General features: G+C 40.8%; 1 protein-coding gene across 3 annotated transcripts in view; it reads left to right on the forward strand.

The window, feature by feature from the left end:
• The first annotated feature begins 687 nt into the window (after positions 1 to 687).
• The window catches only part of LRRC4C (leucine rich repeat containing 4C), a 1,062,461-nt gene continuing 1,049,096 nt past the window's right edge, over positions 688 to 14,052 (forward strand). For all 3 annotated transcript variants that reach the window (XM_081798293.1, XM_081798297.1, XM_081798294.1), the window contains exon 1: positions 688 to 1,457. The gene's annotated coding sequence lies outside the window, so the exon portion shown is untranslated. The remainder of the gene's footprint in view (positions 1,458 to 14,052) is intronic.

Below are 14,052 nucleotides of genomic sequence, written 5' to 3' on the forward strand. Positions count from 1 at the left end.
GTAAAACTGTGAAGGGATAGAGTCTAAATCCATATTAAAAATGAATGAACTGTACCTAGATCCCTGCACACATCGGTGCATGGCTACCAAGCAGAATGCATGAGCAAACTTTTTATATTACCAGGAATCCATTTGTCCATAGTCTCATCAGTCAAATTCAGATACTTGTTGCCAGCTCCAAGATTTATAGGCTAGAGCTGGTTTTTGAAATTGCTTTGTATTTCCATTTAACAGCCAGGGCAGCAGCATGTTAAAATTTTGCCTTGGTCTCCTTGGAGCTTATTTATAAAGCTAATTTGTCTCTCTGGACATTCTCCCCCACCCCCATTCAAATGCCAGCTCTAGGCTTCCAAACCATTAACTGCGCCCCCTCCCTCCCCCCCTTTTTTTTTTTTTAATCCCAAACAAAATACTGTCCTAGACAATCCCACTGCAGGACCGTGATGATTCTGATGATGATCTAGTCCTTCCAGGCAGGTTACAAACAATGTTGCCTTCTGGCCGGAGATGGTTTCCCTGCCCTCCCCTCAGACACGCAGGCACACACACAGAGCCCGGGGAAGTACACATTTACTGTACTGCGTGCGGCTGCCTTGAAGAAACTGTAGCTAACCACCTTATTAGTATTCTTGCCTCCACCGTGTCTCACTTGCAGCATCAGAGGGCTGAGCAAAATGCAGTAGAACAGGGGCAGACACAGCTCTGGCAATCATCTCAGTGCAGGCTGCCGAGTGTTGGGGGTGGGGGATGCAGCACATCAAGATTAATAACCTTGCCATAATCCGGGGCGCCCTGCGAGCAGACACCTCTGCTGATTGACCTGCTCCTGGCTTGATGAATCTGCCCGGGGGAGAGGGATCCGGAATCTACCTTGTCCTGGGCAACTCCCCCCCTGATTTTGGATGTTCTTTTGATCCTACACCGATCTGGGAAGGTAACCGTGAGCCCTACCATCTGCAGCCCACGGCAGCTATTGGAGGTTACTACTGACAGTTTTCATTACACTGGTGTGTGTGTGTGTGTGTGTGTGTGTGTGTGAGTGAGTGAGTGGGGGCGACTGCTTTCTCGTGAAGGAGGATGTGCGAGTGTCCGTGAGTGTGTGTGTGTCTGTGTGACAACCAAAGCAGGTATACCATACAGTAGGAGATTTCAACAGCGTGAAAATATTCTCTGGGCACTTGGACTCACAGTGTGTAACCCCCAGCCTTCACCATCCCCTTCCTTCCCCACTCCCCCTTTCTCTTTTTGCCTTTGATGAGTTTTTGGCTTACTTTTTGGCGGAGTCTCTTGGACACGTTTTTGCTGGTGCTGGAAGATCAGATAAATGGAACCTTTGAAAACTGATTATTTTTCTCCTATGTGACTTAAAAAAAAGAAGAAGAAGAATATAGAGCAGTGCAAGATAAGCTAGAGGATTTTAAATTTTCCTTGGTGAACTTTGAGGATCCACAAGGAAGGTAAGTCACGGGACTCCTTAGATCTTGGTCCTTGTTTTCTTGCAATGTTTGTGCTTTCCTGTTTGTTTTCGGAAATCCATATGCAGTTTATAAGTGCATTTTTAGAGCCTGTAATGCTCAGAAGAACTCAGTGTGTGGCATTTTGGGGCTATTTTCATGCCAAGGAGATTATTTGCATTTGTATAACCATCCCCCATCCCTCTTCCTCTTATTTATCTAACATTTTCACAGTGAATTCTGCTTCTATGAAATCTGGAAAAAAAATAATTCCAGCCTTCTCCCTCCCTTAAATGCTCTCTAAATTTGGGGGAGTTGTGGAAATCAGGAAAGCAACTGGCAGAAGCTCTGAGTAAGAGGCAAAAGTGTGTCTGCTCAGAGACTGAGGGTGGAGGTTGGGGGTGTAATCTGGACTTTTATGATAACTTAATAGTAGATTTTTTTCCCCCCCATGGCACTTATTTTTTCTCTGGAATAGTTAAATCTCCTCTGGAGAGCAGCAAATGTGTGGAATACAGAAAAGCTGCTTCAACATCTCTTAATTGGAACAAATGAGAACAAAGTGGAAATTGTTTAGTATTTTGAACCTCCTTTTTTGCACAGATTCTCTTGCGATCGCATCTCATTAACCTTTCTGAATGCTCTGTCCCCTGATTAAGACTAGTGTCTCTCATTTTGGAACATCCCCTTACCCTACATGGTCCCTAGAGGAGGAAGTGCAGTTGCAAATTCCTCCTAACTGTCTACTCTTGGTTGTAAAAGCAAGCAGGAGGCGTTAGGAATTCAGGTGACTTTGTTCAAACATCTTGCCTAACTCCATCCCTTTAGTGTTTCCTGGTGGTTAGCTGTACTTCTTTTTTTTTTTTTTCTTTCCCTTTTCCCTCAAAGTAAAATGCAGATAGTGTTTCACCTATTTCCATCCCGAGGTGACTTAATTAAAGCAGAGTAGCATTTCACTGTGTTCCAGGAGCTGTATTTTTATCTCTGCACTGGTCTCACGTAGAAGTGAGAGTCACTCGTAAATGTATTTCTAAAATGTTGAGCCCCCCAAGTAGAAGCATTCAGTCTTCCTCCATCAGTACCATGTGGACGGTTTATCCTAGAAGGAATGGTGAGATTTCATGGAATGTTGGCCAACTTGAACTGTTCTGTGAACATTTTCATGGGAGAGCTGACAGGACGTTAACCAGGCTGAGGAGCACACACAGAGGTGTTTCTCCGAGTGGGGGTGTCTGTGTGTAGATAGAGAGATGATGCAAATTGTAACCTGAGCTTTCTTCAGAGACAGCTGGGGGTCAAAGATGTATTGGGGCATCCAACTCCAGAGATGTCAGAGCTCATACTCCAAACATTAAGACTATTTTCTCTATAAGGGATTTCCCCCCAATCGTGAACTAAAAAGAAAGAAAGAGAAAAAAAACAAAACAAAACTTAAAGATGAGTTTATATCCTGGTCTTGCCATGGACTATCCCTTATGTCTATCTGATGTTTTTGCAAAGTGGTATGAAAGAAATCATTTAAGGAGGGCCAGTGTTAAAAGATGCCTCTTCGCACCCCCCCCCACCACATAACACCCCCTCCCGCCCCCCCCGGGCTGTCACTTCCTCCACTCATTGCTCCTGGTGAAGATACTATGGGAAAACTATCTCCCATCAGTATAATGTATGATCTGTCATTCTTGTCAACTATTTCTGCTCAGGATATTTTCATCTTTTACTCAGAGATTCCAGTTACATTTCCTTTTATCAGAAAGGGACTTTTTTCATTTTTAAATGACTTGAAACCTAGGAGAAACTCCAAATAAAATTCCATTTTCTTTGTGGAGCAAACAACCTGGGATTTGTGAAACCTGAAGGCAAATGTCATACATGTACTGGAAACACAGGGTACCCCTCTGAGGAGCGTGTAGAGCCCTGATCAGTGCTCCAGCGCTTGGGGGTGGGGAGGGGGTCGTGTCGGGGGAGAGGAGTTCCCCACACTCTGCCTGGATCATCACCCTTCCTTAGGTTGGGCAGCTCCTCAGGAACCTGCAGCTTTTGGTAACCAGTACCAGGTACAGGGGACAGTATGTTACGTCTTCTATTTTGTGTGGGGACTGTTCTGAATAAGGAGAAGCCCTTTGAAACTGTCGTTCTGGAAGTTGGCAAATTAATGCCTCTTCTTATTGAGGCTATTTAATTCTGACTGCTCCCCTCCCATTCACATTCTCACCCAGGGTGGGTATATTTAGACTTGTGTTGTTGGTTTAAAGAAAAAATTAATTGCAGATTATGCTCAACACCGTCTTAAAAATAATAAGGAAAACATCTTGGCTTTTGTGTATTTGAGATTTAGTAATTGTAATGAGCAAAACTTCTAGCGATAGCAACACTTTCATTATCACTTATTTTCAGCTAATAATAGAAATGGGGTACAAGCCAACTCAGGATAATGCTGATTACAGTTCCTGCAATGAGTAGAGCATCTCCCTGGTAGGTCAAGGTTTCCTGATGGTCTTTGAGCAGTTGTAACTTTGCATCTTTATTAGCTTAGGTCAGAGCAAAAGTAAAAGCTTTCAATCAGAAGAGGCTCCAGATCTATGGCTTTGTTCTCTTTTCCAGATTTGTTTTGTGATAGAGCATGTTTTTTTTTTTTTTGAACAGGGTTTGTTTTCTTAGTGAGTTCAGAAAAGAAAAGGGAGGGAGGGAAATTTTTGTTTCAGTACAGGTAACCTATCAGAGTTGTCAAGAAAAAGGCTGGAATTCCCTGGAAGGAATATATGCAGAGTTATTTTTTATAAAAGAATTAATTAGTAAAGGGATGCCTTGAGTTTGTTTATTTGGGGGAGAATAAAGGAAATTCCAATTCCTTCTCTATTTAGTTCCAGTCAGTTGGCCAGCCTTTCTGTGGGTCTTTGCTCAAATGAGCCAACCAGGCCCAACATTCTCCAGTGCCTTTCTATGTTTTTAAGACCAAGGGCACTTAACACATGAATGGCTCTTTCCTTCTGTAACAGACAGAGCTGACAGCTGGAAAGTCAGCTACTGAGAACCTTTAAAGGAAGCCAGAAAGATCACCCCGTAAACTGAAGAGCAAAAGGGAGCTCTTGCAGCTCTAGCCCTGGAGGTGGGTGAGGACCAGGCACACTGAACTTGAAGTTTTGATTGCTGAGTCATTACAACAGCCTGGAGCTGTGTGTTAGCTCCACGAACTGATACTGACATTGGGGCTAATGCTGATAGAATGAGCTCCAGCATCAGCCTACAGCAGAAAATGCACTCTTGGGATGAAGTAGGTATAGTCTCTGATGACAGCTGCGTGCTTGTATATTTTTGCTATTGTTCTTTATCACTTAAAAACAACTTCTCAGGGTTCCCCCATTGAATTGCAAGGAAAATATGGGTTAATTAAAGTGCAGCTAGTACAGGGGCTTTGCAATGGACTAAATCAATTCACTTAATTATCTGAATCCCCATTTGGGACCACTCAATAGTCACAGGTAAAGGGGGGGTTTGGGGGGAGACTGGGTTAGAATCCAGAGAAGGAAGGCCTTGGACTGAGAATTAGGTGTCGAACATTGACAGTTCTGCTTGTAAGTCAGTCAAAGTCTCAGAGCTCTGATACCTTCCCATGTAGTTTAGAAATAAACATCCCTAACCTCCAGTGTCATCATGAGGATTATGATGCAATATTACAGAATAAAATGACCTGTAATTGCACATTGCTGTGGAAATGTAAGGTACTATGGTAATGGCGACTTCATATTTGGTTGAAGACTTTACAAAATAATGTCTTCTGTACGATTTTCAGTTGATTAAAGAATTGATCTTCCTGATGGGTGAACACTATTTGTGGTGTTAAAATTGGGGTGCTTCACAAATGGGTTGATTCTGCCTCATCTCGGTAATTTCTGTGGAACACTCTTGGTTTTGGGTTTATGTATGTGTGCACACATGTGTGTATGAGCTTGTATACATGTGCAAGTAATTGACCAACGTACAGGAGGTATAACTTTAGATTCATGAAAAATAGAAAATGTGAGGACCCTAATACACTGTTGTTGAGTATCCAAAAAGGGTAAGAAAGACTTGGGCATTTAGCCTTTTCTCTGGAAATACACAGATCATTACAGGGTTTGTGGATTCTAGAAAACTCCAGTCAGTTATGAGGCTGTTGACTAGAATTTGAGTTAAACTTGAAAATTGTGTCAATAGGATTTTTATAATGATAATATAGGTCATGATGATGATTGTCACACCAAGTTATGTTTGGGGGACAGATAGACCAGGATTAAAGGACTGAGTTAGAGATCATTATGACAAGAAAATATGTTGGTAATGAGCACTGGCGTTGGAGATGGACAGACTTGGGGATGGATATCTAATCTCTTGGAGCCTCAGTTATCCCATCTGTAAAACAGGGACAATCAGGTCCTTCAATGGGGCTCTGTGATGTATGAGCAAATGAGTGTATATGCACTTGACCCTTGAGTAATGTGGGGGATTAGGGATGCCACCCTCCAGGCAGTAGAAAATCTCATATAACTTTTGACTCCCCACAAATTTAATAGCCTCCTGTTGATCAGAAACCTTACTGATAACATAGTCAATTCACATATATTTTGTAATATGCATTATATACTATATTGCGACAAAGTTAGCTAGAGAAAAGAAAATGTTTTTAAGAAAATCCTAGGGAAGGTATATTTACAGCACTGGTAAAACATCCACGTCTAAGCGGACCTGCACCGTTCAAGCCTATGTTGTTGAGGGGTCAACTGTACAGCGCTTGGTTAAATCCTTAACACAAAACTGGACCTCGATAGGTAGTTCACCTCTGTTCTGTCCCTCTTCGTCATCTGGCTTAAGAGTTAGGAAGACCACTCTAATTTAGTGTATTTATGTAACTTATGTGGGTAGGCAAAAGCCCCAAATGTAATCTGAGAGCTAAGTAAAATGGGAGAGAGAAAGCTGTATTTCTGTAAATTAGCTCATTTCATGTACCATGATTTCATCAGATCCTTTCTCAGAGCAACCAAAGTGCCCTTTCCAGATGTCACCTCACTTATGCTCAGAACTCCCAAAATGATACTGAATGGAAGTAGCAAGAATCATGTGCACCCATCCATATGTGGTTGCAGAAACCCAATTCACATGTCAGCAAGTGGTGTTAACACTGCTCTTTATCTAACATCTTGTTTTGTTCACAATGAAAGGATGCGTATTTATTAAACACCTACCAGGTACAAGCCCTGTGATCACTGCTGTGGGGAATCTAGAAGGCCTCTCTCTGCTCATGCTTCTTTGTTGCAATTCCTGCATTTGGATGGGGCATGCTGCAGTTTCAAGGCTGTCCCCTGGAATTTGGACTTGATAGTTGAAACAGGATTAAGATTGCCCTGCACAAAGATGACCTATGTGGGGCTGTGTCATTGTGCATGACCTTTATTTAGTTCAAGAACATCTTGCAAAGGATGTAAAAATCCTTGTTCCTGTTGGAGCTAAGCTGAGCTGTCAGTGATGAGTTCAGTTCTGCTTTGCTAACTCTGCAGGCCTGGTACCACTTGACCCAGGTATTTCTGTTCTGCAAAGTCAGCCTTTCCCTAGGAACGAAGGAGGCAGGATTTTGTCCTTCAGATTGTGGGTTTTTCTATCCTTATAATGAATTGATGGAGCCTATTTTATGGCCTGCCGAGAAGGAAGACAAGAACCATGTTCCCTGTATGTTAAGGCTCCATTTCTTAAAATCCAAATCTAGTAGAGTAAGAAAGGGACGAGGGATGTCAATTGGTCAAAAGAGTAAATGCTCGAGGCTGTGATAGAGGCCTATAAACTTGCATCAGGATTTGTGGTTAGAACGGTGCACTGAACTAAAATTCCCTGAATAATATAATGCACGTGCACACATTGAGGTGATGTCATAAATTATAACTAATTCTCTCACAGTCAACAAATATATTCAATGTGCCAGATACGGTTATATTATTTATACTTCTCAAAGAAAAGTAAGATAACATTCCCATATTATAGATGAAGCAAAAAGTGATTCATTCCTTTGCCCCAGATTCTGACGGACTTCAAAGCTCTTTATATTCTTTCTATGTATACATAAGGATATATAGTCTATATATACCATTTTTTCTTAAGTTTTTAGATTTGCAAGTCCAATGTTTCTTCACATAAATCCTTGATTATGGACAGTCGAGAAGTAAGTCTCTCTAAATGCAAATCAAATAATCTTGTCATGACAGGGCTCATTCTATCAGTGGAAAGATGTGGTCTCTGTTTCGAAGGGACCTCTGAAGGGTCACCTCCTTAACCAGTGGGTTCCTGATAATAGTAAATCATCAGTGCTTTGAGGTAGGGCCTGACATTGACAATGACCTAAATCTCATTGGAACGTTTGGTATCCTGTGCCATGTTGGCAACTGGTAATGGCAAAAGTAACCAGAGTTACAGGTTGTGGGACAAAGAAACGAGGGTCTCCTCGTTTGGGCAGTATTTGCAGAATGCATGTTATGGGTGTGTCTCTCAATGTTTTTCTACTCATTTGTTAGGTGACTTTGTATGGATTACTTTTGTACCTTTTTCCTTCTCTTACCTTGTGTGGTTGTTCTAAAAAGATTAAGAAAAGTAACACTTATAAGGGACCTAGAAGAGAGACTGGAATTTAGTTGGTGTTCAATAAAAGATATATTATAGTATTTACTTACAATGGTTAGTAGTAGTATGATTTAGGAAGCTCAGTTTGCGTTTAAACCTTGTACTGCACAGTGCCAGAGCTTATACAAATCGTTGCCTCACATGAATGAACAGAAAAGTGAATATCCAGGTCTGTGTGGCCATAAAAATATGAATGAGAGGAGGAAAATTATCTTTCAGTAGTATTGATGTCAGTGGGGAACATGCTGATAGAAAAAGTGAATTGTTGTGGAACATTCAAGGAGGCTGGAGAAAGAGAGAACCAAGTCAGAACTTCACGTGCTGAGGAATTTTTCCTATTGTTCAATCCTAAAATGCTATGAGCTTGGGAATGTAGCTCAATGCTTGTCTGTAAACAGGAAAAAGGGTCACATTTGAAAGCTTTCTTGATAGAGAAAAGAGGTAACAATCTTCCTTTGACTTTATGCTGTCAAAGAAAGAAAATTTCAACTCTGCCTTTTCTCTCATCTCTGCAAGATTTCTCTAGCTTTTGTGTATAGTATAGATATTTTTAAAATCAGTTTTTGGTGTTCTAGCTGCTCCTTTTTAATATATATGAGCAAGCCAGAATTCTAAGTGTTTGGTAAGCCATTCCAGGATGGGAGATTTAAATCTTTTATTTAGAACATCTTGATTTTTTTTTTTTTTTGTATTCGTGATGTGGGTAACAAGTCCCAGAAATAAGACCAAGTGAGCACACAATGGTTCAGGGTATACTTCTTTGGAAAAATGATTGGAATTAAAATTTTTGATCATACATGCCAGGAACGTTGTAGACAATGTGGAAGAAGCATTTCAGTAAAGAAACTGGTTTTTTTAATATAAATGGAGACCAATGTTCGGATAACAGTAGAAATTAAAGTACAAGCAGTTTGAACAATCACTTTAATAAAGGTGCAATTGTACCTGAAAAGGAGTGAGTGGTAATACAAACAGTGGGTGAATGAGCTAACTTTCTTCCTGTTGGGGAGCTTCCCTATGTATAGTGATAAACATGTTAAGGAGATAGATACACACAAGCAAAAAATTCCACTTGCACTTCTTCTAAAGGAAAGCCATGTTTATATGTGACTTTTGCTCAGGATCTTTCTTCTACCAAAGAATCTGGACTATATTAAATATTCAACATTTTATCAATTAACTTGTTCTGATTCCAGTCCCCCAAGTAAGAGCATATATACAAGTAGTCTTAAGTTTTTCTGAGTGTCTCTTGACTGCAAATACTTTCATGAACCAGAGTCTGTCCTGCTCACAGATGGTTGAGTTCTTGTGTTCATCTGGTGGATGCTTACCTCCTTTATCCCTTTCCTCTTCTTTGACCTATCTTGCCTTACTGCTGTGATTCTACTGGATGTGTGTTTGCCCATTCAAGTTCGATTTTTTTTCTCTCTCCCATCACTAAAGGCACTGATGCATTTTTTCCCCCCAAAGCTTTCACTAAATGGAATTCTATATTTCCTATCTGGTGTATGTTTTTTCCCCAAGACTCATTTGACTGCAACCATATATATAATATAATACATATTATATACATATATATATATTTTTTCTACTCCTTAATCTCAGAACTATTACCTAAATCTAGATTAAGGTCACTTTTGCATAAGTAAATCAGAGTTCTCAATGAATGCTTTTGTGTGTAATATCCTTTTGCATCTGTGGTCCTTTCAGTGGTATCATTTACCGATGTGTTTATTGGAATACCTGCTAGGTTCACTATTTATATCAGTTATAGTGTGGAACACAAAGTTGTAAGCATATGACTTTCTTCCCCTCAAATATGTTAATGTATTATTGCTAATGTTACATTATCAAAAGAGAAATTAACTTGCTAAACAAGGCAGCATCAGGTTCAGAACCAAAAAATGGAGTCAATATGAATGATTTACAGAATACAGTTATCACTGGGGAGTTTGTAGTTGGGGAATTTTAAGGAAGAAAGCTGAACTTGGGTTTAGCCTGAAATATAATGTGAAGTGACCATTTTTCTGAAGAGGATATGGAAGAGATTAGGACTTCCCTGTGAATAGGATAAGGAAATGTCATCAACAGATAGTTGGTGGGTAAGAATAAACATATGGGGTGCGTCCTGTTGAAGGCCTTGGGGAAAAAAATCACAAAATTAACACAGTAGCTATCCTGCATTTAACACTATGATATTTCGGGTGCTTTGCTAGGAACTTCAGTTGTGAAAAGGAAGTATGAATGATTCTCAGGGTACTGATGAGGACGCTCAACCTCAGACAACTCCTAATTTGCTCAAGGTCATGAGACCCTACACGCAGTGAACGATGTGTGCCAAGATGCCTCTGACAGCAGAGCCCAGACCACTTGATTCCTCCCATTCTGATCTTTATCCTTGCAAACCCTTAAAGCCATGCAGTGTTCTGTATTTTCCCTGACTGCCTTTCAAATTGCTCTATCCTCTTTTGGGTGAAAACCATTTGCCATAACTTTTTTTTTTTACCTTCATTTTCCTGGAATCTTTTCTTCCAGTGATCGCCAAAAAGAGAGCTTGGAAACAAAGATAGATGTAAAGACTCCTCTCTGGCATCCTCACTCTCTCTTCCTTGTAAAAATCTGAGTGTGTCCCTTTTCTATTTTCTGGAAGGGGAGCTAGTGCTTTATACAGATGGTCTGTCGGACAGACAGATGGTCCAAACTTCTCTAATGGTATGTTCGAGAGAGAAACATGTCAGTGAACTGCCAGCTCAGAATGGAATGGCACTTCACACAAGCATGAAGAGTTGACAGAAGAAAGTGTTCTCTGACCTTCCAGACTTCAGCCCCGTTCCTTAGTTTGGAATTCTTAGAGATAGGAGAGAGACTCTTTTTGCTGTGAGTGGATGGCAGTTTCTTTTCCTCTCAAACCAGGGGGCTGATGGTTCCACCACAGTAAACTCAGAAATTTATGAGGGGGTTTCATGGGGTGCCATTTTTCTTGGCTTAGGGACTAAAGCTACGATAAGGATCCAGGAGAAGCCAAAGGCGGACTATTTGAAGCTAGTCCACTCTAATTCTGACCATGCCACTGGAAAAAGAGTAACAGCAGAGGGTTTTGCCCATCAAGGGGAAGCCACTAATCAAATTGATTCTTTGGTCATTATTATCAGTCTCTGTGGGGCCGGTACAGAGTCATCTGCTGAGCTTCTGGTTAAAGAACCCCCTGACTCTCACCCCGATGGGCACAGAGCTAGGAAATTCAGAAACAGGAAAAGGGCTAATTTCCTCCTCCTGTCTGGGGTCTGAGGACTGCTCCAGAAAAACCAGCCCTCCTCAATGTCTGTTTTACATGCATGCTACCTCCCATGGTAGCTAGTGATTTGAGAGTATAAGGAAATCTTTCCCTACTTCTGTCTCCTGTTCCCCTAGCCTTCTTACTAAGTGAAGGCCATGGAACATGCAAGATAGTCCTGTCCAGCAACAGCTTCTATTTCTGACGTTTGCTCAGACTGCCCTCCCACCTGCTAGCTTGCTAGGATTTCCCCGTTTCCTGCTTCCTTCTCTCAAGCTTTTTAAGTACCTTCAGTCTTCCACTCCAGATCCAGGTTTTCCGGCATCTACCTCGGGCCTACCTCCTTTTTGGTAACATCTTTGCCCTCACATCTGTATCCTTTGTTCTAGTCTCCTTCCACACACTTCCAGTTTTAAGCAACATAGGGCTTCAGATTAAGAGGCATTGCTTCCTTTTGTCCCAGTTTGCAATATTGAGGTGCAATACTCAGCCCTCCAGCCCTCTTGCTAGGCACGAGATGCTGCCTTTGCATAATGACTCCCAGTCTTCCCAACCTGCAAACCCTAGTTCTGTATCTGCCAACTATCTCCTTTTTCTGTCATTTGATGTAAGTGTCTTTTACAAAGGACCATGATATTACCTGCCACAGTGGGATCATGATAACAGGTAACATTTATTCAGCATTTACTATGTGTTGAGAACTTTATATTCATTTTCAAAAATTTGACTCCTCCTCCCACCCCCCAACAAAGAAACTGAAGTAGATATTACACAAATTTTATTTTATTTATTTTTTTAAAGATTTTACTTATTTGACAGAGAGAGACACAGCAAGAGAAGGAACACAAGCAGGGGGAGTGGGAGAGGGAGAAGTAGGCTTCCTGCAGATCAGGGAGCCCGATGTGGGGCTCGATCCCAGGACCCTGGGACCATGACCTGAGCCGAAGGCAGACGCTTAACGACTGAGCCACCCAGGTGCCCCGATATTACACAAATTTTAAAGAAGGAAACCTTTAAGCTCAGAGAGGTTCAATAAATGGCCAAGGTCACATAGCAGAGATCTGGATGAATCAAGTACCCATGTTTAGAAATACTATAATATGCTGCCTTCTAAGTTTTTAAAAATATGTAATACCTTTTTTTTCAGAGGGGGAATACATGGGATTTTGTGTTTGGGTATGTAAGAAAAAGCTTTGTAAACTTTAAAGCTCTATGCAGATGTTAATTGTTACTGTGTTCTACCCTAAAATTATTTATGGATGACACTGCATATATTTATATAGCTCAGTATAACAAATAGCTGATTAAGGAGCAATCATTTCTCAATTTTAAAGCAGAAATATTGTGGATACTATGAAATAGAGCTCTAAAAACAGATGTGTGTGGCAGCCTGGTTGGTGTGTCTGGTGAAATACAGTAGAACCTGACTAAATTACACTAATGAGTTGGAGACCCATTACAAATTATCACATTTGCCCAATTAGTGAAGGAGTAACTTAGAGAAAATGACTACTAAGGAAGCAAAGCTGATATATAGCAAAGACAAAACTTCAAGGAAGCCTGTAACACACCCCACCCATGCGCGCACACACACAGTACAATAGGTAAAGTTGCTCACATTATCCTGAAATCTACAAATATGGGTACAATATGGATCCATGTGTATATATGGACCGCCCGACTTTGTTGCCTCCCCCCTAATTATCTCAGTCTTACAAGACAGAATAATGAATGGAAGCTCATTGTTTTGAGGTTGCCCCCAAAACTTTTATGTTTCTACTGGATTTGAATTTTGTTACATTTACAACATTACAGGTAGATTGTGGTGCTATATTTAGTTACATTTTATTATATGCTTTGAGGGTTGTCTTACCAGACTGAACACATCAATGGGTGTTAATCACTTTGGAATATTTTTGGTTACAGAACTTTGACGTAAATTTTTCCTAGAAGTCATTCTTTATATATTCTCAGGGGGCAGGGCCCTGCTTTCCAAATTCTCTTGATAAGCTTATTTTGAGGACAAAATGGGCACGTTATCACTCAACCTCTTTGAGATTCTAAAATATCAACATTTTAGAGCTCAAAGAACAATACTTTAAATCTAGATTATTTTTCATGGAGTTTTAATAGTTTCAAAATAGACTTTAATAGAATTTATAACTAGAGACCAGGCAATTGTTTAGTTGCATATTTCATTTTTTTTTATTCTTATGTTAATCCCCATACATTACATCATTAGTTTTAGATGTAGTGTTCCATGATTCATTGTTTGTGCATAACACCCAGTGCTCCATGCAGAATGTGCCCTCCTCAATACCCATTACCAGGCTAACCCATCCTCCCACACCCCTCCCCTCTAGAACCCTCAGTTTGTTTTTCAGAGTCCATCGTCTCTCATGGTTCGTCTACCCCTCCAATTTCCTCTGCTTCATTCTTCCCCTCCTGCTACCTTCTTCTTCTTCTTTTTTTGTCTTAACATATATTGCATTATTTGTTTCAGAGGTACAGATCTGAGATTCAACAGTCTTGCACAATTCACAGCGCTTACCAGAGTACATACCCTCCCCAGTGTCTATCACCCAGTCACCCCATCCCTCCCACCCCACCCCCCACTCCAGCAACCCTCAGTTTGTTTCCTGCGATTAAGAATTCCTCATATCAGTGAGGTCATATGATACA

The sequence above is a fragment of the Leptonychotes weddellii genome, chromosome 11 (genome assembly GCF_054177405.1).
Source record: "Leptonychotes weddellii isolate Sample4059 chromosome 11, ASM5417740v2, whole genome shotgun sequence".
In the NCBI taxonomy this organism is placed as follows: Eukaryota; Metazoa; Chordata; class Mammalia; order Carnivora; family Phocidae; genus Leptonychotes; species Leptonychotes weddellii.